This window comes from Dendrobates tinctorius, unplaced genomic scaffold (assembly GCF_039654945.1).
Source record: "Dendrobates tinctorius isolate UK_male_01 unplaced genomic scaffold, ASM3965494v1 ptg000020l, whole genome shotgun sequence".
Classification (NCBI taxonomy): domain Eukaryota; kingdom Metazoa; phylum Chordata; class Amphibia; order Anura; family Dendrobatidae; genus Dendrobates; species Dendrobates tinctorius.
Genome location: NW_027361688.1, coordinates 34,693,611 through 34,718,478, shown reverse-complemented (window position 1 = coordinate 34,718,478; position 24,868 = coordinate 34,693,611). Strand labels below are relative to the sequence as shown.

The window sequence follows — 24,868 nt, the reverse complement described above, 5'->3', positions numbered from 1 at the left end:
GGTTCTTCCAGAGACACGGTTGGAAAGTTATCCCGTGGGTCTCGTTCCACACTGACCGCTGTCAGGTGGAGGAAGGAACCAGTCTGGTCGCAAAGGGAACGGCCCTTAGCCTAGATCACATTCCTTTGGGTGCCACTAGCAAGCCGATAGCTTTGGTTACCTTATGGACCATCACCCCTACCATGGTTAGTCCGACTGGAAAGGCGGCTATATAGAATCACAGAAACGGTGAGGCGTTGTCTGAACAGGATTCGCAGCTGCTGGCCCAGAACGATAACTGAAGTGGTGGAGTGGAAGTAAGGCGGGAAAAGCAGCATATTGTTTGGAGACAGCCAGGAAAGGCACACACTGACAGGGAAAGCTGGAAAGGTGCATTTCATCTTATCTGGAAGTTGGCTGGACCCCTCACCTGGAGGACTCAGCACTGAAGTGGGCATCTGTGTGTACAGCAGAATCGTGAGTAAAGCCCATTGAACAACATGCCATTGTGTCCTCCGCATTCTTTCTGCTCCACCCATCCAGCACTGCTACATCTTCCTCTCTACACCACCTCACCATTTACCAACTCACCTCTACTGCCCTGGGACTACAGCTCTACCTGTGGAGGGCTTCAACATCTCAGCTGCACCCAACATCTGTCCCAGAGAAGCAACACTGCAGCGTTGGTCAATCTGACCAGAAACCACAGGTGGGGTCACGAATCACTACATAAACTCTACCCCCATTCAATTCTACCCTTTTACATGACCGCCTGGGGCCACGGACCGGGTCACCGCAACTGTGACATTTCCCATTGAAGTTAACAGGCCCGGCGCCAAAAATCCCATGGCCCCTCGGGCGCGTCATGTTTTTTATGCGTTTTTTTTTTCAAGTCTTCTGACATGATCAGAATGTGGCCATTGTAGCCTATCGGTGACTGCAGCTGCCAGATGTGATCCACGCCAGAAGAGGAGACCACCAAGCAACCCATTGTGCACTGGCCATGTGTTTAGGACAGGATTGGGTTAGCAAACAGAAATTATGCCCTGGGTAAAAGATAAGACCCAGCTACAACTGCAGGCACATCAGTGTTATGTAGGAAAAGGGAGTCTAATTCAGGTTTCTCCACGAGCTCCCGTCAGCGACAAACATCACATTGTCTTGATAGATGAGTTTCAATGCTAATCTCCCCTGCCAAGGAGCTGTCAAAACACAATGCTGTTGCCTGCCTGTAGCTCTCCAGGACAGACAACGCAACACCATCTTCTTGGTATCATACTGGCATCCCTAGAGAGATATTGCTCCACTTTGACCTACTTCTCCGGGAGGAGCTGGCATCTCAGGCAGGTGTGATAACATCTGCGTTACGTAGCCTGCCCACGCTGCAATCAAGGTGCGCTGCAATCAAGGTGCGCTGCAATCAAGGTGCGCTGCGATTAAGGTGCGCTGCAATCAAGGTGCGCTGCGATTAAAGTGCGCTTGTCACACATTGCATTTTTCTCACGTTCTTTTTTTTTCCTCACAGAAATAAAGCTGTAATTTACAGTATTAGCAAAATGTATAAAGGTTCTGAAATCTCATGCATGCAGTTTCGGACTGGGGTGCCAAGGGCCCACCAGTAACCAACTCCAGGGCCCCACTTTTCAGCTGCATGCAAACGTGACATTATCCTCAATCACAAATGTATATAACAATGATCTGGGTAGATTGTTAAATTAATGAGATGCCGCCTTTGTCTATACATAGAGATTAAAGTATATAGTGCCAAGTGCTGCTCATATAAGAGGGTGGTGGTCCAGCCCTGCACAGCGGCCCATCGGAGGATTCCACTGTTGTCATGTGGGCCAGTCCAAGCCTGCGTGCACATGCTGCTTAATATTTCCTTGAACATTTGAACCTTTGAGCTAGGTTCCTATGATCAGCTTTTTATTTGTTTCTTTTATGCTTTGTATATTGGAAAAAATGCAAGTAATCTGTTTTACTTAAAGCGTGCAGAAAATCTGTAAGTCACCAAAAACTCATCGTGGAAATGTAGGATTAGGCTGTGTGCCCACATTGAATATTGGGTGAGTTTTTTACACTGCGTATTTTTTTTTTTTTTTTTTAAACACAAATTTTATTTCAAATTTTCAAATTTTCATAGACATTGCTTCATTTCACATGACAAGTCATTTTTCCAATAAACAGACAATAACTCAGCCTATCATCCTCCCTTCCTACCCTCCCTTAAACAAACCCTCTTCCTCTTACATTTTCAATGGTCTCCCCTAGCAACTTCGCACACATGTTATGTCTAGACCACTTGTAAAACACAGATTGCAAGCATCACCTCTGTAAAATATCACCACACATTTATCCTTTTTAACTCCTGTCCCTACCAGGACCTTACACCTCGCCTTCATTAGCCAACTTCAGATTCCCCAAATTGTTTTGGATGTCTTCCAGTAGGTACCATTCAGTATATTTAAAGGGCCTTACTATTCTCCTTATTTCCTCTTCATCACATTGTCTTACTATGAAAAGCCTCCATTTTTTAAAGAATTTACCCGTCAGACCCTCCTTGTTCCTTTCCGCCTCCAGCTGTTCGATTCTGAGTAAAGATTTAATCTGTCCCATCACCTCTTCCATCGACGGCACACTTCCCTCAAGCCATTTGGACAGTAGAGCCCTCTTACCTATCATAGCCACCCCATGAAACAATTTTGGTAATTTGGGCCTCTGTTCCTCTCCTCCTCTTACTACCTGTCCCTTGTTCCTATAATGAAAGATCCACAGCAATGGATCCATTTCAATTTCCACACTCCCCACTTTTTGCATAAATAATTGCAATCCTTTCCAGAATTTCTGGCTCTCTGGGCATTGCCAGATCCCATGGAACAGGTCTGTTTTTGGCAATTTACATTTGGGGCACTGAGTCACTCTGTTTATCTGTTGTGTATTTGGGATGTTAAAACCATAAATTGCTCTATGCATCAGTCTATATTGAGTGTCCCTCCAACCTTCATTAATCACCTCCTTCCTCATCTTCATCCACCCCTGTAATATCTTCTCCCCTGCTTCAGAGTCACCCAGTTGTCTTGCCCATGCTCTCCAGACTTGTTCTGGGCAGATTGGAATCAAAACCTCCCTCAAAGCTTTATATAATGCGGAGATAGAATTCTCATGTCGGTCTTTCATAATAATTCTGTCCAAGTCATTCGTCACCTGTTCCATTCTAACATCCCTCAGTTGTGACATTAGCCCCTTTTCTATCTGTTTGTATTGGAGGATTTGAAATGTGGATAGCCCATATTTTGTCACGATTTCTTGGTATGTCAGCCATCTATTCTCCACCTCATGTATTAGATCTGTCACCCTTTTTATCCCCTTGTTCTTCCATTCTGAAAATAATTTGTTGTCTCTTCCCGCTGGGAAATCTGGGAACTTCCATATATCAAGATGCTTGGATATTCTCCAAGACAACTTGAATTTTTTCCTCACTGCCTTCCAGGCCATCACCGTATCTCTACATACCAGTGAGTGTTTAATGTTCCTTGGTATGTTGGCCAATGACGTGTGTAATAGTGCCCCTAAATCCCAGGGTTTACAAAACTCACTCTCCAAACGTATGTCAGAATACCCATTTGTCTTCCTCAACCAGTCTATGGCATGTCTCATCAGGCATGCCAAATTATACCCTCTAATATTTGGCAGTTTAATGCCTCCTTGTTCCAAAGATTGCATCAATTTTTCCGTTTTAATTCTCGGTCTTTTCCCCCTCCATAGGAATGTCGAAAATGCTTTATTCAATCTATTTATGTCTGTATGTTTCAACAACATGGGGATGGTCTGCATTGGGTAGAGTAACTTTGGAAAGCACATCATTTTCAAGAGATGATTTCTACCTAGCAGAGATAACGGTAGCCCTTCCCACAACTTCAATTCCCGTTCTATTTTCTGTATCAAAGGTTTGTAGTTTAAGTCATATATCGATGCTGACGTACATCCCATCCGTATTCCTAGATATTTAAGATGTGACTTTGCTATTGGTATCCCACAGATTTCCCCCCTTGTTCCATCTGCTACCATTAGTGGCATCCTTTGCCCACAGAGAAATAGTATTTCACACTTTGTTCTGTTCAATTTAAAACCTGACAAGCTCCCAAACTCCTCTATCTGTTTTATCACTTTCGGTAGGTCCCTCTGAGGATTGTTCATGAATAATATAATATCATCCGCAAATAGCGCTGAGTGCAGTCGTTCCTTCCCAACACTAATGCCTTCGAAACAATCTCCTTCATTTAATAGTCGAGACAATGGCTCAATGGCAAGGTTAAACAGAAGGGGTGACAATGGACATCCCTGTCTAGTCCCTTTGTTCAAAGGGAAAGACTGCGACAGGAACCCGGGCGTTGCCACCCTCGCCTGAGGATTCGCGTATAATACTCCTATAAACGTACGAAAGGCTCCCTCTATCCCCATATTGTCGAGTACCGTCTCCAACCATGTCCACCCCACGCTGTCGAACGCTTTTTCAGCATCAAGCGTGACCATGGCTGGACATTCCTCCTTTCGAAGATCCCTGTGTCTAATAGCATCCATTACCAACATGGCCCTCCGCACATTTGTCACCGCTGCCCTCCCTTTAACAAACCCCGATTGTGCCGGTGAAATTAAATTTGGTATTATCTCCGCCAACCTATTGGCCATCAATTTGGCCAAGATTTTAAGATCCTGATTTATTAATGAAATTGGCCTATAGTTTGCTGGATTGTCTAGATTCTTATCACCCTTGGGTATCAATTTTATGTACGCAGTGTTGAGATGTCCCGAAATTCCACATCCTCCCAGTATTTTATTGTACATTCTAGTCAAAACCGGCGCTATCTGCTCTCCCATTTCTTTATAAAATTCCCCATTGAACCCGTCAGGTCCCGGTGCCTTGTGTATATTCAAATCCCTTATTACCGACTGTACTTCCTCTATTGTTATTTCCGCGTTCAATCTAGACAGCTCTTCCGAATTTATTTGCGAAAGTTTTATTTTTCCCAACAGATCACTTCCCCTGTCTCCCGTCTCTTCCCCCCTGCTATATAAATTCGCATAGTACTTCCCCAAAATCTCTGTAATCTCCTTTGGGTTTGAGGATTTGCTCCCGTCCGGTCTAGTCATATTAGTTATCAAGGTCATTGGTCGTCGTCCTTTCGACAGATTGGCCAATAATTTCCCCGCTTTATTGCCAAATTTGTGTAGATCAACTTCCTGTTGTGACCGTATCAGGTCCTCTCTTTTCCCCACCCAAGAGTGAAATTCCTGTCTCGCTGCCTTCCACTCCTCTTTCGCACTTTGTGTCTTGTTTGCTAAGTACCCCGCGTATTTCTCTCTGAGGGCCTCGCTTGCGTTTTGGTATTGTTTATGAGTATGCTTTCTAAGTTTAGCTACATGTCCCATCAATCTACCTCTCAGTACTGTTTTTGCAGTTTCCCAGAACAACATTACATCCGCCGCATGTTCACTATTAGTACTGCTATAATCATCCCACCATTCGATCAGAGTTTTGGCAAATTCCTTGTCTCTAAGCAAAAACGACGGAAACCTCCACAGATAATCTGTCCCCCTCTGTATTAGTGATGTCTAAAAGCACTGGGCTATGATCCGATATCACCATATCCTCAATAACCACATCTCTAACCCTATGCATCAAAAGTTGGTCAACCAAAATGTAGTCAATCCTGGACCACGCTTCATGAGGATGTGAATAGTGAGTGTACTCCCGGTCATTTGGATGATGCAATCTCCAGCTATCTTTCAGATTTGTGTCCTCCAAAAGCTTGGCCATTAAACCTTTTACCTCTCTAATCGGCCTACCATCATCCCTACTATATCTCTTGTCTTCCCCCCTTGATACCACCGCATTAAAGTCCCCTCCAACCACCCTTTTGAGTTTCGTATCCTTTTCCAATTCCTGAGTGATGAAGTTAAAAAAAGAAGTTTGTTCATTATTGGGGGCATATATGTTATGTATACCAAATTCTCCCTGTGGACTGGAAAGCTTGATGTAGATATACCTCCCTTCCTCGTCATTGGTCTGAGACACTATCGTGTGGTTAAAATTTTTGTTGATCAAAATCATCACCCCTGCCTTGCGTCCCATGGAGCCTGACCCAACTACTTTTCCCACCCATAGTTTTTGCATACGAAAGAAATCTCCCTGGGGTAGATGAGTCTCCTGTAATAATGCTATATCCACTTTCAATCTTTTGAGGTGCCTCAATATCATCATACGTTTATGTGGTGACTTCAATCCTTTTACATTCCATGTCACTATTTTAACCATTATCCCAATTCCTCAAATATGTCAAGTCGCCATGTGGTCTTTCATATGTGTGGTGTTTTGCTTCCTTCAAGCGTTCAGTGCGCTTATGCCGTTGCATTCCCTGTACCCATCCACCCTTCCTGTATCCATTAACAATTATCAACCCCTCAACTATCCCCCCCTGTACAATCAAATGTCTCTGCACTCCCATTTTTTCTGTGATGCTCCTGGCTCCGCTATTCTCCCTCAGCCATTTAATTAAGAATTATATGTAGTCTATCCCTCATTAATTTATTACCCAACTAACCCAAACAAGGCCTTCTTGGTCAGTAGTCTAGCCAACATATAGCACCCCCTCCCTCCTTTCCCATGCATAATATTTGTCATTACTGAACCCAGAATCTTTCTTCTTCCCAGCTTTGTGGATACCTCAACATCCAACAGAGGAGTTTATCAAATAAAAATATAAATGCGAAAGAAACCCGATCCCCCCCAGATATTAGTACTCCCCTACCCCTACCCCTCAGAGTAAGCAAAACCCCAATATCAATAACATCTGGAGAGACGAGAGGATCCAGTAAGAAGAGGCCACTTCAACCCCCACTATCCGTCAATCTCTCCTCTCATAAATCCCTCAGTTCAGTCTTCAAACCTACTCCCCAGAGTCTCTCTCAAGGCACTCCCCTGCCCTGGTTTCCCGACTTGTGTGACGGCGATCTTCGTGCCTTAGGGTTCTCCATGTGAGGCTCCTTCCCTTCCTCTCTCCTTTCAGTCCATTCGTTCCAGCCCTCCTCCCGAACCTCCCCTTCCCTCTCCCCGTGTCGACCACCCCTCCTCTCCGGAGATTCACTTGTCAGGTTTCTGTCCTCCATCTCCTCCATCCATCTCTCCGCCTCTCTCAAGTCCTTTGTCACAAAAAAAAGATCCATTTCGTTTTGTCACTCTCAGAAGAGCAGGGTAGAGTAGTTGAAACTTTATACCCTTGCGGTACAGTGTGGTGCATATCTTGCTGAAGGACTTCCTTTTCCGGGTGACCTCTGCCGAATAATCCCCAAAGATCAATATTTTATGTCCTTGAAGAGACAGTGGGGTCCTTCGTCCTCTAAATGCTCGCAACAACTCTTCTTTGTCCTTGTATTCCAAATATTTTATTATGACTTGGCGCGGTCTGGCTGTTCCAGTCACCCCTGCATTACCCTCCTTCCCGTCCGCTCCCCATGCGCTCGTGTTTTCTCTTACAGGTCCCACTCTGTGCGCTCTTTCCACTCTGCATCTGTGTGTCAGGCCCAGCGCCTTGGGAAGCTCTGCTTCACAAATGTTATCCAGCTGCCGCATGGTTATTGATTCCGGTAACCCCACCAGTCTTAAGTTGCTTCTCCTGGACCGGTTTTCTAGATCTTCCAGTTTGTCTTTCATAGCCTGGGAACCCTCCTCCATCTCCTTCATTTTCCCCTTTAACGTTGTCACCTCATCCTCTGTATTAGATAATCTTTGTTCCAGCTCTGCCACTCTGGCTCCCTGCTGTGTGATCTGTTCTTTAATGGGGGATAGCGCCACCCCCACCATGGCCTCCAGGGACTCCTTTATCTTGTCTGCCAGGTGTGCTGCCACTGCTCCTGCCAGGCGATCATAGTCTATGAGCACGTCCGTTAACTGACTGCTCTGCTGGGCTGCCGGCTGCTCATGCTGCCTTCTCCCCTCCTCCTCCATCAGGCTCTGCTCACCTCCCTGCAGACCGCTGTATCCCGCGTCTGCCGCGCCCGCCGCCATTTTGAGATCTCGTGCTGCGTGGTCTTCCCCAGCAGCTCCTGGCTTTAAATGCTTGCCGCCGCTCCGGAGAAGGTACCGCTCCATATACCGGCGTCTCCTACTACTTATCCCTCACTTCCCGCTGTCTCCCGCAGCCTTGGGGTGATCTTTGTCGGTCTTTGTAGCTGAGGGGAGCGCGGAGCTCTGTCTCCTGCGTCCTCACATCACAGCGCCGGAACCGGAAGTCCACTGCGTATTTTTAAAAAAAATGCAAGCAACATATTTTAGTGAAACGGTGCAGAAATCTGCATCATGAAAAACTCCGCTTGGAAACATAGTCTTAGGCTATGTTCACACGTTGCGTTTTTGCTGTGTTTTTTTGCTGTGTTTTTTTCCAGCGTTTTTTGCACTACCCATTGCTTTCAATGGGCAAAAAACGCTGCAAAAACTTTGAAAGAAGTGACGTGCTGCATTTTGCAAAAGCACAGCTCTTTGATATAACAGTCAGGGGGAAAAAAACCCAAGGTGTGTGCATAAATACAAAAATGGTGGGGGGAACAAGAGGCGCAATAGTGCCCTATCACTAGTGACACTTGAAGTATGAGCGGTATAATACAGTTCCACTCACCTATTCCAGTTGTGTAACCCACAACTGGCTTGAGAGCATATCACAGAATCAGCTGCTGCAGGACCTCCACCAACCACTCGCACATGGAAAAACCTTCAGAAAGTTGTGGGAAGCAGGGTGTGTTACAGTCCGCGCTGCCGAGATTCACAAATCACCTGGGATGCAAGATGTTGTAGCAGTGTACTCCTTTATTTCCTCCTACGCGTTTCGGCACCCTTCCTGGCACCTTCCTCAGGGATGGGGAAGGTGCCTGAGGAAGGTGCCAGGAAGGGTGCCGAAACGCGTAGGAGGAAATAAAGGCGTACACTGCTACAACATCTTGCATCCCAGGTGATTTGTGAATCTCGGCAGCGCGGACTGCAACACACCCTGCTTCCCACAACTTTCTGAAGGTGTGTGCATGAGATTTCTGAAATCTCAGACTTTGCTGGTACTGTGAAGCGCAGCTGAAAATTTGCATAGAAAAGCGTAGTAAAAATAGCTGCAAAAATGCAACGTGTGAACATAGCCTTACAGTTCCAGCAACATGGATGGGGATCTATAGAAATCTCCTACCCTCTGTGCTTCTTTTTTACTCAGCAAAAACTGTTTCAAATCTGCAACATGTCAATTTCACTTGCGGGCACGCTAAGTTTTCTGTGCGGATTTTTGCCACAGACTTGCATTAGATGCGGAAAATCTGCAGGTAAAAAATTCATGTGCATTTTCTAGTGCGTTTCCGCTGCCTTAAAAGACACATGTGAGCCGCACGCGACTGTATCAATAAAATCTCTTCAAAGCAAAACAATGAAGCTTTATGTAAAGTATGACACACCAAAAGAGACAAAAACTGCCGCGTCAAAAATGCAGTAAAAAAAGCCATGAACAAATGCAAACAACAGAATTTAGCTAATAGATTCAGTAATGATGCAGTAAAGCTGCAACATCAAAAACTCACCAAATACTCCAAGTGGGAATGGCCTGCCAGCCTAAAAATCATCCTGACAATAATAAATAATAAATGTAAAAAATGTAATCGGAGAGCAGCATGATGTATTGACAGAGACCCTGATTCCAGTGATGTGTCACTTAAGGCCCTTTTACATTTAGCGATGCACCAGCAATCCGACCAGCGATCCGACCCGGTCAGGATCGCTGGTGCATCGCTAAATGATCGCTAGTGAGCTTTCACACAGAATGATCTCACAGCGATGCAGCAGCGACGTAGCGCACAATACTCACCTTTCACATACAGCGATCCTGGCGTCCTCCCGCCTCCACACGTCGCTCGTCGTCACAGCAGGAAGCCCAGCAGGAAGCGCCCGACGAGAAATGGAGCCGCCCGATCTCGCGCGATCAGCGATGGACAGCGGGGGAGCCGGTCGTTGGTAAGTATCACACATAGCGATATTGCTAGCAATATCGCTATAACGTCACAAAAGCGGTGACGTTTTAGCGATATTGCTAGCGATATCGCTTAGTGTAAAACCCCCTTTACTAGGCTGTATGCTGCTGTTTCAATACAATCAGTGTTTTATCAGCAGGAGATTATCACTACAGGACTAGTTATCTCATGCCTCCTTGTCAACTGCTCTATGTAACCTCACCCCCACTTCGGATTATCTCTTTGTGTCAATGCACATTGTACACAGAAATCTTCTAATCAGTGGTAAGGGTCATATAGGGCTCAGCATAGCTCAGCTAAGCACCGCAGTAAAAAACAGGGATCGTTTGAAAATTACAGCATGCAGAGAAGTAAGTGACATATTGTTGGAATCAGAATCGCTGCCCCTACATCATGCTGCTGTCAGATTACATAGCAAGAACCTGGAAATGGATTCCCTCTAAATTGCTTCTGCTATAAATGCAAGAATGGTAGACCATGTAGCTTCTATAGGACTTTTGAAAGGAAAGAACCATACCCATCACTAATGGGTGGGGAGAAACTGTACCTTTACATAGGATCTGAATGTTTAGCCAAGTAGGAGGTGGGAAACTGGTCAAAGGGTGAGGAAAAAAAAAACACCGGTCCTTCTGAAAATTTGTGCAAACAGGAGAAGTTCAGCCAACCTTCGTTGAAGCTTTCAATGATTCTCAGCAAACAGAAATGCCACTCCTGCCCCTTGTGGCCAAAGACTACATAACAAATAGAAGGTTTTCCAGACTATTCTTGATTAAAATATTTAACCCCTTACCTACAATTGACGTAATATTCCGTCCATGTGTCCATGGACCTAATTACCATGGACGGAATATTACGTCATCGCGATCAGCGGCGCCCACGTGGTGAGCGCCGCTGATCGCGGCCGAGTGTCAGCTAATTATCATAGCTGACACCCGGCACAATGTGTCAGGGGCGGTCACGGACCGCCCCCGACACGTTAACCCCTTGCACACCGCAATCAAACGCGATCGCGGTGTACCGGGGGTTAAAGGGAAGCATCGGCAGGGAGGGGGCTCCCTCCGTGCTTCCCTGAGCCCCCCACGGCAGCGCAATGTGCAGCGCTGCTGCGGGGGGCTCTTTCCCTACAGGCCCCCGGATCCAAGATGGCGACGGGGGCCTGCAGGGAGCTGACTTCCTCACTGCCTGCAAAGCGCAGGCATGAGGAAGCCTTCTGCAGTGCCTGTGACAGATTGCTGATCTGTCACAGTGATCTGTGATGTGACAGATCAGCGATCTGTCACAGGACAGTGATGTCCCACCTGGGACAAGGTAATAAAGTAAAAAAAAAAAAAAAAAAAAGTGTTACAAATAATTAAAAAAAAAATCGCTAAATAAATCAGTAAAAAAAAAAAAATATTCCCCAATAAATCCATTTTTTCAAAATAAAAAAAAACAAAAACAATAAAAGTACACATATTTGGTATCGCCGCGTCCGTAATGACCTGCCCCATAAAACTGTCCCATTAGTTAACCCCTTTAGCGAACCCCTTAAAAAATAAAAATAAAAAACGAAGCAAAAAATAATGATTTATTATCATACCACCGAATAAAAAGTGCAATAACGCGCGATCAAAAAGACGCATATAAATATGCATGGTACCGCTGAAAACGTCATCTTGTCCCGCAAAAAACGATCCACCATACAGCATCATCCGCAAAAAAATAAAAAAGTTATAGCTCGCAGAATAAAGCGATACAAAAATAATTATTTTTTATATAAAATAGTTTTCATTGCAAAAAACCGACAAAACATAAAAAAACGACCTAAATGAGGTATCGCTGTAACCGTACTGACCCGAAGAATAAAACCGCTTTATCAATTTTACCGCACGCGGAACGGTGTAAACGCACCCCCCCAAAAGAAATTCATGAAACGCTGGTCTTTGTTCATTCTGCGTCCCAAAAATCGGAATAAAAAGCGATCAAAAAATGTCACGTGCCCGAAAATGGTACCAATAAAAACGTCAACTCGTCCCGCAAAGAATAAGACCTCACATGACTCGGTGGGTCAAAATACGGAAAAATTATAGCTCACAATATGTGGTGATGCAAAAACTATTTTTACAATAAAAAGCGTCTTTTAGCGTGCGACAGCCGCCAAACATAAAAACCGCCATAAATCGTAAATCAAACCCCCCGTTATCACCCCCTTAGTTAGGGAAAAATAATAAAACTAAAAGAAAATGTATTTATTTCCATTTTCCTGGTAGGGTTAGGGCTAGGGTTAGGGCTAGGGTTAGGGTTAGGGCTAGGGTTAGGGCTAGGGCTCAGATTAGGGTTAGGGGTGTGTTGAGGTTCGGGTTGGAGTTATAATTGGGGGTTTCCACTGTTTGGGCACATCAGGTGCTCTCCAAAGGCAACATGGCGTCTGATCTCAATTCCAGCCAATTCTGCGTTGAAAAAGTCAAATGGTGCTCCTTCCCTTCCAAGCTCTGCCATGTGCCCAAACAGTGTTTTACCCCCACATGTAGGGTATCAGCCTACTCAGGACAAATTAAAAAACAACTTTTGGGGTCCAATTTCTCCTGTTACCCTTAGGAAAATAAAAAATTGGGGGCAAAAATATAATTTTGCGGAAAAAAATGTTTTTTTTATTTTCACGCCCAGGCGTTATAAACTTCTGTGAAGCACTTGGGGGTTCAAAGTGCTCTCCACACATCTAGATAAGCTCGGTGGGGGGTCTAGTTTCCAAAATGGGGTCACTTGTGGGGAGTTTCAATAGTTTAGGTACATTAGGGGCTCTCCAAACGCATATGACACCCGCATACCAATCCATCAAAGTCTGCATTCCAAAACGTCACTACTTCCCTTCCGAGCCCCGACGTGTGCCCATACAGTAGTTTTCTCCCACATATGAGGTATCAGCGTACTCAGGACAAATTGGACAACAACTTTTGGGGTCCAATTTCTCCTGTTACCCTTGGGAAAATAAAAAAATGGGGACTAAAAGATCATGTTTGTGGAAAAAATACGATTTTTTTATTTTCACGCCCGGACGTTATAAACTTCAGTGAAGCACTGGGGGGTTCAAAGTGCTCACCACACATCTAGATAAGTTCCTTGGGGGGTCTAGTTTCCAAAATGGTGTCATTTGTGGGGGGTTTCTACTGTTTTGGTACATCAGGGGCTTTCCTAACGCGACATGGTGTCCGATCTCAATTCCAGCCAAAAGCGTCAAATGGCGCTGCTTCCCTTCCGAGCTCTGCCATACGCCCAAATAGTGGTTTACCCCCACATGTGGGGTATCAGCGTACTCAGGATAAATTGCACAATATCTTTTAGGGTCCTGTTACTTTTGGAAAAATAAGAATTGGGGTGAAAAGATCATTTTTGTGGAAAAAATATGATTTTTTAATTGTACTGCTGTACGTTATAAACTTCTGTGAAGCCCTTGGGGGTTCAAAGTTCTCACCACACATCTAGATAAGTTCCTTGGGGGGTCTAGATTCCAAAATGGTGTCATTTGTGGGGGGTTTCCACTGTTTTGGTACATCAGGGGTTTTCCAATCGCGACATGGTGTCCGATCTCAATTCTAGCCAAAAACGTCAAATGGCGCTGCTTCCCTTCCGAGCTCTGCTATGCGCCCAAATAGTCATTTACACCCACATATGGGGTATCAGCGTACTCAGGACAAATTGCACAATAACTTTTAGGGTCCTGTTACCCTTGGAAAAATAAAAATTGGGGGTGAAAAGATCATTTTTGTGGAAAAAATATGATTTTTTAATTGTACCGCTGTACGTTATAAACTTCTGTGAAGCCCTTGTGGGTTCAAAGTTCTCACCACATATCTAGATAAGTTCCTTGGGGGGTCTAGTTTCCAAAATGGGGTCACTTGGGGGGGTTTCCACTGTTTAGGTACATCAGGGGCTCGCCAAACGTGACATGGCGCCCGATCTGAATTCCAGCCAATTTTGCATTGAAAAAGTCAAACGGCGCTCCTTCCATTCTGAGCTCTGCCATGCGCCGAAACAGTGGTTCCCCCCCACATATCAGGTATCAGCGTACTCAGGACAAATTGCACAATAAGTCTTACAGTCCAATTTCTCCTGTTACCCTTGGTAAAATAAAGAAAATTGAACCTGAAGTATTTTTTTTGTGAAAAAAAGTTAAATGTTCATTTTTTTTTTAATATTCAAAAATTCCTGTGACGCACCTAAAGGGTTAATAAACTTCTTGAATGTGGTTTTAAGCACCTTAAGGGGTGCAGTTTTTAGAATGGTGTCACTTTTGGGTATTTTCTATCATATAGACCCCTCAAAGTGGCTTCAAATGTGAAGTGGTCCCTAAAAATAAAATGGTGTTGCAAAAATGAGAAATCGCTGGTCAATTTTTAACCCTTATAACTTCCTAACAAAAAAAAATTTTGGTTCCAAAACTGTGCTGATGTAAAGTAAACATGTGGGAAATGTTATGTATTAAGTTTTTTGTGTGCCGTATCGCTGTGATTTAAGGGCATAAAAATTCAAAGTTGGAAAATTGCGAAATTTTCAAAATTTTCGCCAAATTTCCGTTTTTTTCACAAATAAACGCAAGTTATTTGAATGCAATTTTACCACTAACATGAAGTACAATATGTCACGAGAAAACAATGTCAGAATCACCGGGATCCATAGAAGCGTTCCAGAGTTATGACCTCATAAAGGTACAGTGGTCAGAATTGTAAAAATTGGCCCGGTAGTTAACGTGCAAACCACCCTTGGTAGTGAAGGGGTTAAAAAACTTTTATTCCATACCGTAAAAAATGGCAATAATAAATCCAAGCATAATTTAGTTTCCTACATGTTTCAGACAGAAAAAGTCCTTAAGGGGTTTTTCCATTACTAGGACAACCCCTTCTGGATCAAAATGTTTGGCCCCCATAAAACAAAAAAGCCTATGAACCTCCCGTGCCGACGCCGTTCCCACGGTGTCGGCACTCGTGCCGTTGTTGTGACACCGGCGCCCAATCAGCACTGGCGTCACTAGCGTCCCCACCTACGGACAAATTGAACATAAAGAGGAAGGCCTGGCTGCAGCCGATCTATCACTTCCTCTTCCTGCTCAATTCGACGGGAAGTGGGGACAGTGACGCCAGCTCTGATTGGGCGCCGGCATCACATGTCACAACAGCAGCACGGGAACTCCAGGAGACGAAGTGCTGACACCGTGGGAACAGCGCTGGCATGGGAGGTGAGTATTAGCTTTAATTTTTTATGGGGGGCCAAGCGCAGGGGTATGAGAAGAAGTTGTCCAAGTAGTGGACAACTTTTTTATTCAAGGATGATTAAGTGCCAATTCTTACGATATGGAATAAAAATGTTTGAAATACTTTAATCAGGAATCTGCTGGAAAATCATCTGTTATGTACCATAATTGGTGTCTTCGTCTTACCATTGCTGTAGGGTCTTTCTCTTCGATGTTCCTCTCCACACTTAAGAATATCTCTGTACATTCCAAAGGGGTCTTGGTGCACAGATGGTTGTAGACATGTGGTTGACGCATCGTCGGGCCTAATGCCCTTTGATTAGGTTTCCACCTTTCTCTTCTATACAGATAAAGCTTGCCATGTCTCATAAAAAGAAGGACTCAACGGTTTGGAGGAAAACACACACACAACGAGCAATATTCGAAAGCACCAAGTTATACTATATATGTAATTATAGGATTTGACGGCCTACCCTGCGATCTGTGGCCGAGGTCCAATGGCGCCAGTAACATCACATTAGCATCTTCCTAGCTCTTATCCTTCACAATTAATCCTGACCTTGAGTTGATTTAAGCCCGACGCGGTTGCTCATTTTACAAATTCTGCTGCCTCCTCTCATTTTTTTAGCCCTACAGCTCCGGTCTTCGCGCGTTCTTTGTTCTTTCTCGTGTCATACTGGTTACTAATTATGTAACTAGGCGGAGATGAGATAACAGCTCCATGAATGTATTTAGGCAGCAAGAACAATGTATAAGAAACAAGGGAGAATTAATTCTACATATCCTCAAGATACTGAACCCTAAGACGCTCATTAGCTCTTAAAACGTTCCTCAGAAAAAAATCAAAAAAGTATTGATCTCACAGCCGTGTTTTAATATGTTAGTTATACTGTATGAATGTGTCAGTGGTTTAATAAAAAAAAAAATAATTCGAGATCCTTAAGGGGGCTGGGATTAGAAAAACATGGTGCCACACCTGTCCGTAAGTTGTGTCTGGTACTGCAGCTAAGTAGAGTGGAGCTGGAATGTGAAACGCAGCCAAGATTTTTCGAAGCTTATATAACCCCTTTAAATGGAATATGTCAGCAGGTTTATGCTATGTAATCTGACAGCAGCATGATGTAGGGGCTGAGACCTTGATTTCAGCGATTTATCACTTAGTTTACTGGGTGCTGCAGTTGTGATACAATCACAGTTTTCTCTGCTGCAGATCTAGCAGAGCTCAGAATGCCGAGCTGTGTATAACCCCGCCCACACCACTAATTGGTAGTGGGTCGCCCTCACACCCAGGGCAGTGGGGTACCCGGTACCGGGCCGGTGTCAGGGGGATGTGTCACAGCAGCAGTGACCCGGTCCGTGGCGCCCAATGACAATGGCGGTGATGTTAATAGTATAGTTTATATGGATAGTTCGTGACGCCACCCGTGGTGTTTGGCAAGTAATATGTTGAGCCAACACTGCATGCAGATCCACTGAGACTGATGGTGTGGTGCAGCAAAGATGGGGTAGCTCCCCACAGGTGGAGCTGTAGTCCCAGGGCAGTGTAGGTGCAATGGATGAGGAGAGGCGCAGAATGTTATGGAGGCTGGTACCCAGATGTAGCGGTGCTGAAGGTGTTAGTGGCGAATGAATGGAGGACACCAGGGCTTGCAGTTTCAAAGCTTTACTCACAGTTCGTGGTACCCACTGGTGCCTGCCTCCGTGCTGTGTCCTCCGGGGTAGAGACTCAATCAACCTCCCGGGCAAGTCAGGGTTCTCCTCTCCAACACTCCGCCAACATGTGCCTTTCCTGAATGACTCCTCTATTGCGCCTTTTAGTGTGAAGAACTCCAGTACCGTGGTACTCTGAAGTTCCTCCTGTCAGATGTTCCTAGAACATTACTTGTATGACAGACAGCTGTACCCCGATCAGGGACCTCCTGGATCCCGGCTCTCTATCCATGTTGCTGTTGTGTCCCAAGTCTTAGATGGGAGTAGTGCATTTACAGCCAACTACTCCTCCGGTGTCTGCTGCAGAGCCATAAGTGTCCATACAACCTCGGGGACCGGGCCCCGGCCTTGCGCTGAGAACCTATAGGCAGGGTTCCTCTTCCAACCCACAACTCCTCTCTATTCTCCTACTCCTTCGTTCCGCGCTGTTCCTTCTGTCTCTTATGGAAGCTTAGGTTGCAGCTCTACGTCTTTCTCCTTCTGTTCTCTTTCCCGTGCCAGCTGGCTCAGATCACTGAGGCAGCTTCAGCACTCCTTCTGCTATTCCTCTCAACGTGAGATCTTTCCACTAAGACCAGTCCTCCGCCTCTCCTAACTGACTGTCTTCCACCGCCTGACCGCCCGTCAGGCTGACCTTCTGTCAGCCTGCTCTCCTTCTCTGGGACTCACCCCAGACTGACCTGCAATTCTAAACCTTCCCCCTCTATTATATGGATCTCCACTCCACCCACCTCCCAGCACATCTCGTGTTACGAAGCAAGGACCCATGAAATGTGCTCTGCTACCCTCTAAGCATGGAGCTGCAATGTGATCAGTGCTGAACTATCCTGTGTGTGGGATGCAGGTGTTGGAGTGAGGAAAGGAGTTCCCAACTTACCTAGGCGGTGGAGCACTACACTTTAGGAGAAGGTGCAGTACCTCTTTGGCGACTGAGCCTCAGGGGCGCCACAGTAGGTTTCTGTGTACACTGTATACAGAGCTGTTAATCAGTGATAGCAATGTGGTTGGACTACCAGGCATGAGACACCTAGTCCTCTATTGCTGATAAAACACTGATTGTATTGAAACTATAGCACACAGCCCAGTAAGTGACATATCGCTGGAATCAGGTTGTCTTCCGCTAGATTATGCTGCTCTCAGATTTCATAGCAAGAACTCTGCTGATAGATTCCCTATAACATTTTAATGGCTGGGTAAATTACGTTTTCTCTTCCTCTTCTAACAAGAGCCTCGACATTTTTTATTTTTCCATTAAAATAGACATATGTTTGCCAGCTTGTTTATTGTGGAACAAGTTGAAGTTTGAAAAAACACCATTCACTTTACCATTTAATTTAGTGAAAAACAGGAAGAAAGTTCCAGGTGACATGATTAAAAAACACAATTCCGACATTGTTTTTTTCCTTGAGGCCGGGATCACACAGCGAGATACGACCGAGTCTCGCAGGTTAAAACCAAGCTCTGGTGCTGGCACTCCGGAGCGGAGCGCGCAGCCGCACAGCAATACATGGAGCTGCACGCTCTGCTACGGAGTGCCAGCACCAAAGCTTGGTTTTAACCTGCGAGACTCGGCCGTATCTCGCTGTAGTGTGACTCCGGCCTTAGTTTTGTTTTTACGGCGTTCAATGTGCAGTAAAATGACCTGGTGATATGATTTTTCCGGTCAGTACAATTATGGAGATACCAAAATTATATATTTTTTTCTATATTTTTTGTGGTTTTAAAAAATTCATAGCTTTGTAAAAAAAATGTTTTGTGTTGCTATTTTCTGGGAAATGTAACTTTTTGATTTTTCCTTCAATGAAACTTTTTTCATTGCATTTTTCTTTTGCATGCGGGGCTGAATTGTTTTTATTGGTTCTAATTTGAGATGCAAATAATATTTTGATCACTTTTTATTGCAGTTTTTGGGGAGGTGTGATAACCAAAAATAGCAATTTTGCCATTTTTTTTCCATCTCAGTGCTTATTAAAGGGGTAAGCACGTTTGCCCTGGACAGGTGTGCAGCTACAGTTGGGGCATTGCTAGATCCCAGGAGGGGATAGAATCTGTTGCCCAGACTTAAGGACAGCAACACAGGCCCCAGGACTATGTAAGGGCCCCGCCGAAGGGACTTGAAGCATTCAGATTCCGGCGTGGGGGACTGCAGCCTCTTTTGGCCGCTGTGGCTGTTGTGGGTACGGCCGTGCATGAAGCTAGGGAGAGAGCAGGAAGCCAGTGAGTGTACTTCATTGATCTCTGTTATTAAAAATTGTTCTCCTGTTGGACTGCAGCAGTGTCTGGAATATGTTTGTCCTGCCTATTTCTGTACAAGGAACCGAGGTGTATACTGACTGTGGCTTAGTTGACTCGGCTGGGTCTACGACCCCGGTCCACCTTGTTACATGTACTTGAACCTCCAAAGGTTTGATCATTTGTACTGTCATGTCCCACGACTTGGGAATCATACAGTATTGTATTGTTGCTGATGCCTTGCTATGCAATAAGGTTTGACTTTTGGAAGTTTGTCCTCCCTGTCTTTCTCTGTCTTCCTCCATAGTTAAAATGTCTGTAACTCCTCCCTCCTTCTTATCTACTGTACTTTTACATAACTGCAAGAATTTAGATTGAAAATAAACCTTCTTCTGGAATCTTCATACATGCTTCTGCAGTTGAGTCAAGCTATCTGGTGAAATTTCTTAGTGCGAGTAATGGTACATAGAAACATCCATAGAAACAGAGTCTCAAGCGCCTGTAAGAAGATGGACCGGACCGTTGATTCAACAGAGCCCTGGAGCCTACAGGGTTCAGGTTTTCTTTAACAACATAATTATTTATTATTATTATCATTATTATTATTTATTGCTATAGCGCCATTTATTCCATGGCGGTTTACATGAAAGGAGGGGTATACATAAAAACAAGTACAATAATGTTAATGGATGGGTGAGAATACAGTAGGCGAGGGTAGAGCTGGTCGTGCAGCGGTTTGGTCGGTCGGTGGTTACTGCAGGTTGTAGGCTTGTCGGAAGAGGTGGGTCTTCAGGCTCTTTTTGAAGGTTTCGATGGTAGGTGAGAGTCTGATATGTTGTGGTAGAGAGTTCACAGATGTATGGAGGAGACAGGTTGTGGATGGCTTTGTATGTCATGGTTAGGGTTTTGTACTGGAGTCTCTGGGCAATGGGGGGCCAGTGAAGGGATTGACAGAGGGGAGAAGTCTACTAAGTCTACATCAAGTCTACTAATTCTACCAACGGACCAGTAGTGTGAACACATCCTAATATTTTAGTATTCTGTGGGCAAGCTCTTAAATCTTGCAAGCAATGTTTAAAAGAAATCTAGCAATCTCTGTATTTTTCTAATGCCAAAAACTGTCCTAAGCACTGATGAAACAGACTACATTTTGTCCGTGACACCCGTTAAACCTGTTAACCCTGATTTTTTTTCTTGTAGAAGATCTGGTCCTGGACGTGCTTGTAGTGGGCTTACCAATTCGGATTCGGGTCTTCTACTCAGAACTCTGTTGCTATGGAAACCTCCACTGCTGCAAAAGGCAAATCTCCTGTCCCGTAAAAAAAAAAAAAAAAAAAGAGCGAAGAGGTCCACGGTGCTAGGGAGACAGATTGAACCTGACAGGCTGCTCATAAATGCTATAAAACATTAATAAATCCCTGGCGCTCCCGCACTGCATATACGAGAGGGCACGCAGCAATATCACCAGGATAGCAGAAAAATAATATTGTGCTTGCTTCGCTCCGAGCTCCAGTTTTGCATCAGTTATTGTTATTTTGATATTAATTCACAATATGCCGGAAAGAAAACAAAGTGGGAACGGTCGCAGCTGCAAGATTGCCAAATCCTACAGGCTGGGAATCACTGAGCGTTACGGCTACTTTGTGGGAATTACACAAACTAGCAACGTTTTGTAGTTTTTAGGGATTTTTTCTACTCTATGGTAATTGGAACCATGTTCTGTGGGACTGTTCCCTGTGAGAATTATCACGTTTTTCATTATTCACGATTTCTGCTCTTCAGTGTTGCACATTTATTAGGTTCATATACTCATTGGTATTTTTATATATTTTTATGTCCCACCAAGCATAAACATCAAGCCATGAAACTAGTCTTGTTTTCCTAAAGGGATATTCCCATCTACTTCTTTCATGGTGGAGAGGGGAAGAATAACTTTGCCCCGGCACCAACTAAGAAGTGAACGTGCAAAAAAAGCTAAGAGTGGCTGAGCTATGTGGTGTCCCTATTTCGGAGAAATGAATTGCTTTAAAAATGGCCATGAACATTAGATTGTGGTCATCGTTATGATTGTTCGGCTAATAATTATCTCTCCTGACACCCCCATATAGGCCGGGGTCACACTTACGAGTGCAATACGAGAAACTTGTGCGAGTCTCTCACATCAGTACCCGGCACTCGTACCGGAGCGTTCAGCTGCATAGAAATACATGCCGGCGGCAGTGCTGGGTAATGAGACTCGCACAAGTTTCTCGCATTGCACTCGCAAGTGTGACCCCGGCCATACAGTAATGCTCTGCCAGATCATCTGGCACAAGCTTATCTCACCGCCAAACAAAAGGATTGAGAGATCAAATTCCAACTGGCCGATCCTCATGTCCCCTGAGATAATCTGTCAAGGCACAGTCAGAAGACCCCCATATACATTACAGTGTTGGTAGGTCAATACTACTGAATTCGACAGGTTTGGCCATCATTTATCTATGTGTATGGGAATGTTTAGGCAAACTGCACATCTACTTTATTTCTGTAACTTCTGATTTATGTCTTGATAGTATGAGAAGGGAATAGCTTTTCAAGGAGAATCTGTCAGCAGAATGTTGCTATGTAATCTGAGAGCAGTATGCTGTATAAGCTGAGACCCGGAGTCCAGGGTTGTGTCTCTTACTAAGCTGTATTTCAGTTTCAAAAAAGTCAGTATTTTATCAGCAGGAGATTATCACCAGAGGACAAACTGCCACTTCGTCCAACTACACTGATTAGCAGTTTTCTGTCAATGCACAGTGTACACAGAGAGAAAACCAATCAGTGGTGTGGGCGGGGTTATACAGGGCTCAGTATTCCGAGATCTGCAGCAAAGAAAACAGTGATTGTATCACAAATGCTGCACGCAGTAAACTAAGTGATACATTCCTGAAATCAGGATTTATGTCCCTACACCATGCTGCTCTCAGATTACGGAGCAATAACCTGCTGACAGATTCCCTTAAATATGATGCCCTAATCAGAGTCATTACGGTACTTAAATTTCTCGAGTTGTATGCAAAATCAGCCTACTACATGCCATTTATGATACTGATGTGTTTTAATGAGATTCTTTTGGTCCCTTACAGCTATATTGCTTGTCATAATTAACAGCGTCAACTATATATAATAGGGCAGGGAAATGGCGCGCAATGGTGGCCAGTACGCATAAATAGATATGACTCATAAGCAAGCTCTTCCAATGAGTCCATTGTGCTTTGGCAATGATGGGGGAGCCTGGGTGCATCACATATTTCAATGGCAAGACAACCAATGGCAAGACAAGTTTATCAGAGCAGGAGATAAGCTCTCTGTAGCCCATCCCCGGGAGACGTGAAGAACCTGTATAGAGATACTAATATGTCTATGAAACCTTTAAGCTGTGTTTCCATGAAAATTTTTTATGCGTAAAAACCTAATGTGATAGCAAGAGAACACAAGGCAAAAATCCAAGGCTGATCCTCAGATTTCTACTGTCAATGTCCAGTTTCTATGAAAAGGCATGTAGAAAAATCCCAGTCAATGAGGGTAATCTGCATGGGGCTACAGACCTCTTTTTTTTTCTCTAGGTCGCTGGCCTCAATTCTGCATAGACAAAAATGAACCGTGACACTGGTTTCTCATTGAAAACAATAGGAGGAGGTTTGGGAGGTGGAATATGTTTTCCCTGAAAACCGATGACAGTCATAAAATATTTCTTGCCAGTGAAAATTTTCAGAGTTACATTCGTACATTCGTCCTTGAGTAGCAATAGAGTAGAGAAAGCATTCCCTAAATTGTGCGGATCAGTGTTATAGAGGACTTACATGTCAAAGATTGCTAAGAAGTTCTTCAAATTTATCTAGAAGACTTCAAGTTAATTTAACACAATTTTATTTTTCACTAAGCCTCTTATGAAACCACTAAAACCCAAGCTTAGACAATGGACCTCCAACAATGGACCACCTATATTGGATCTGGCAGAAAGTAGACCATTAGCCTCTCGTGAAACCATTAAAACCTAAGGTAGCTATGGATCACCGGATTTATGCCATAAAGATAGTGGCAAATCAGTGTCTTGCAAAACCCAAGCTAGCTCATGCATCACTGACACTAGGTCCTGCAGAGGGTAGACCATCAACCTTTAGTAAAACTATTAAAACCCATGCTAGTGTGGCGCCCCTGATGCTCAGTCGCCACAGAGGTACTGCACCTCCTCCTGAGGTGTGGTGCCCCACCATCCAGGTTGGTTGGAGGCTCCTGACCACGCTCCAACACTCGCACCCCACACAACAGAGTAGTTCAGCAAAGCCACATTGCGGCTCCCTGCTTGGAGTGTAGCAGAGCACCTTTGGTGGCTCCCTGCTTGGAACATGAAACGTGCTGGGAGGTGGGTGGAGTTAGAATACATAAAAGAGCGGGGAGGTTTAGAATTACAGGTCAGTCTAGGAGAGGAAGCCACTCAGAGGAGTGAGGAATGAAGATCCATGAGAGAGGGATGGAGGAAGGAGGTGATGCAGCAGACCTAAGTGACCTGGGTCTGCTGGCACGGGAAGGCAAAGAAGGAGAAAGACATTGAACTGAATCCTGATCTTCCAGGAGAAGGAGAGATTAGTATGGAACGAAGGAGTAAAAGGGAGGACGTGGGTTAGGAGAGAACCCTGCCTAGAAGTTCTAAGCGCAAGGTCGGGGCCAGGTCCCCGAGGTTGTATGGATGCTAATGGTCCTGCAGCAGACACCGGTGTAGTAGTGGGCTGTAAATGCACTACTCCCATCTAAGACTTGGGGGCACAACAGCAACTTGGATAGTGAGCCGGGACTCAGGAGTGAGGAGTCCCTGAAGCAGGCTATAGCTGCCGTACAAGTAGAGTTCTTGGGAACATCAGTCAGGAGGCACTCCAGTGTAACTCAGTACTGGGAGTACTTCACACTTAAAGGCGCTATAAGAGGAGACGTTCAGAAAGGTACATGTTGGCGGAGCGTTGGAAGGGAGCATTCCATCTGACCTGGAGGTTGATTGAGCCTCTGACCCGGAGGACACAGTATGGAGGCAGGCACCTGTGTGTACTACAGACTGTGAGTAAAGCTTTGGAACTACAAGCCCTGGTGTCCTCCATTGATTCTTGCACCAACACACCCAACACTGCTACTTTTGGGTACTGGCTTCTACACCGCTTGTGCCTCTCCTCCAGCTCCACATCTACACTGCCCTGGGGCTACAGCTTCACCTGTGGGGAGCTTCACCATCTTGGCTGCAACACACCACCAGCCCCAGAGGATCTGCAAGCAGCGTCTGCTTAACATCTCACTTGCCGAACACCACAGGTGGCATCACGAATTATTCCATTAACTACATTCCACCATTTCCATTCCCCCATTACTTGGGCGCCCAGGGCCACGGACCGGGTCACCGCTGCTGTGACACATCCCGCTGACACCAGCCCGGTACCGAGTACCCCACGGCCCTGGGAGGGCGCCCCACTAGCCCATGGATTACTGGTATTGGTCCTGGCAGTGAGTAAACCATCAGCTTGTTATAAAACTACTAAAACCTAAAATAGCTTGTATGGGTGGATTGTCAAACAAATGAGATACTGCCTTTGTCTTTACATAGTGATTCCAGTATATAGTGCCAAGTACTGCTAATATGAGAGGGTGGTGGCC

At 44.9% G+C, this 24,868-nt stretch overlaps 1 protein-coding gene across 2 annotated transcripts in view; it reads right to left on the bottom strand.

Moving 5' to 3' along the window:
• Window positions 1-24,868, bottom strand: part of CAMK2A (calcium/calmodulin dependent protein kinase II alpha) — a 281,034-nt gene that overhangs the window by 118,774 nt on the left and 137,392 nt on the right. The gene's annotated exons all lie outside the window — the stretch shown is intronic.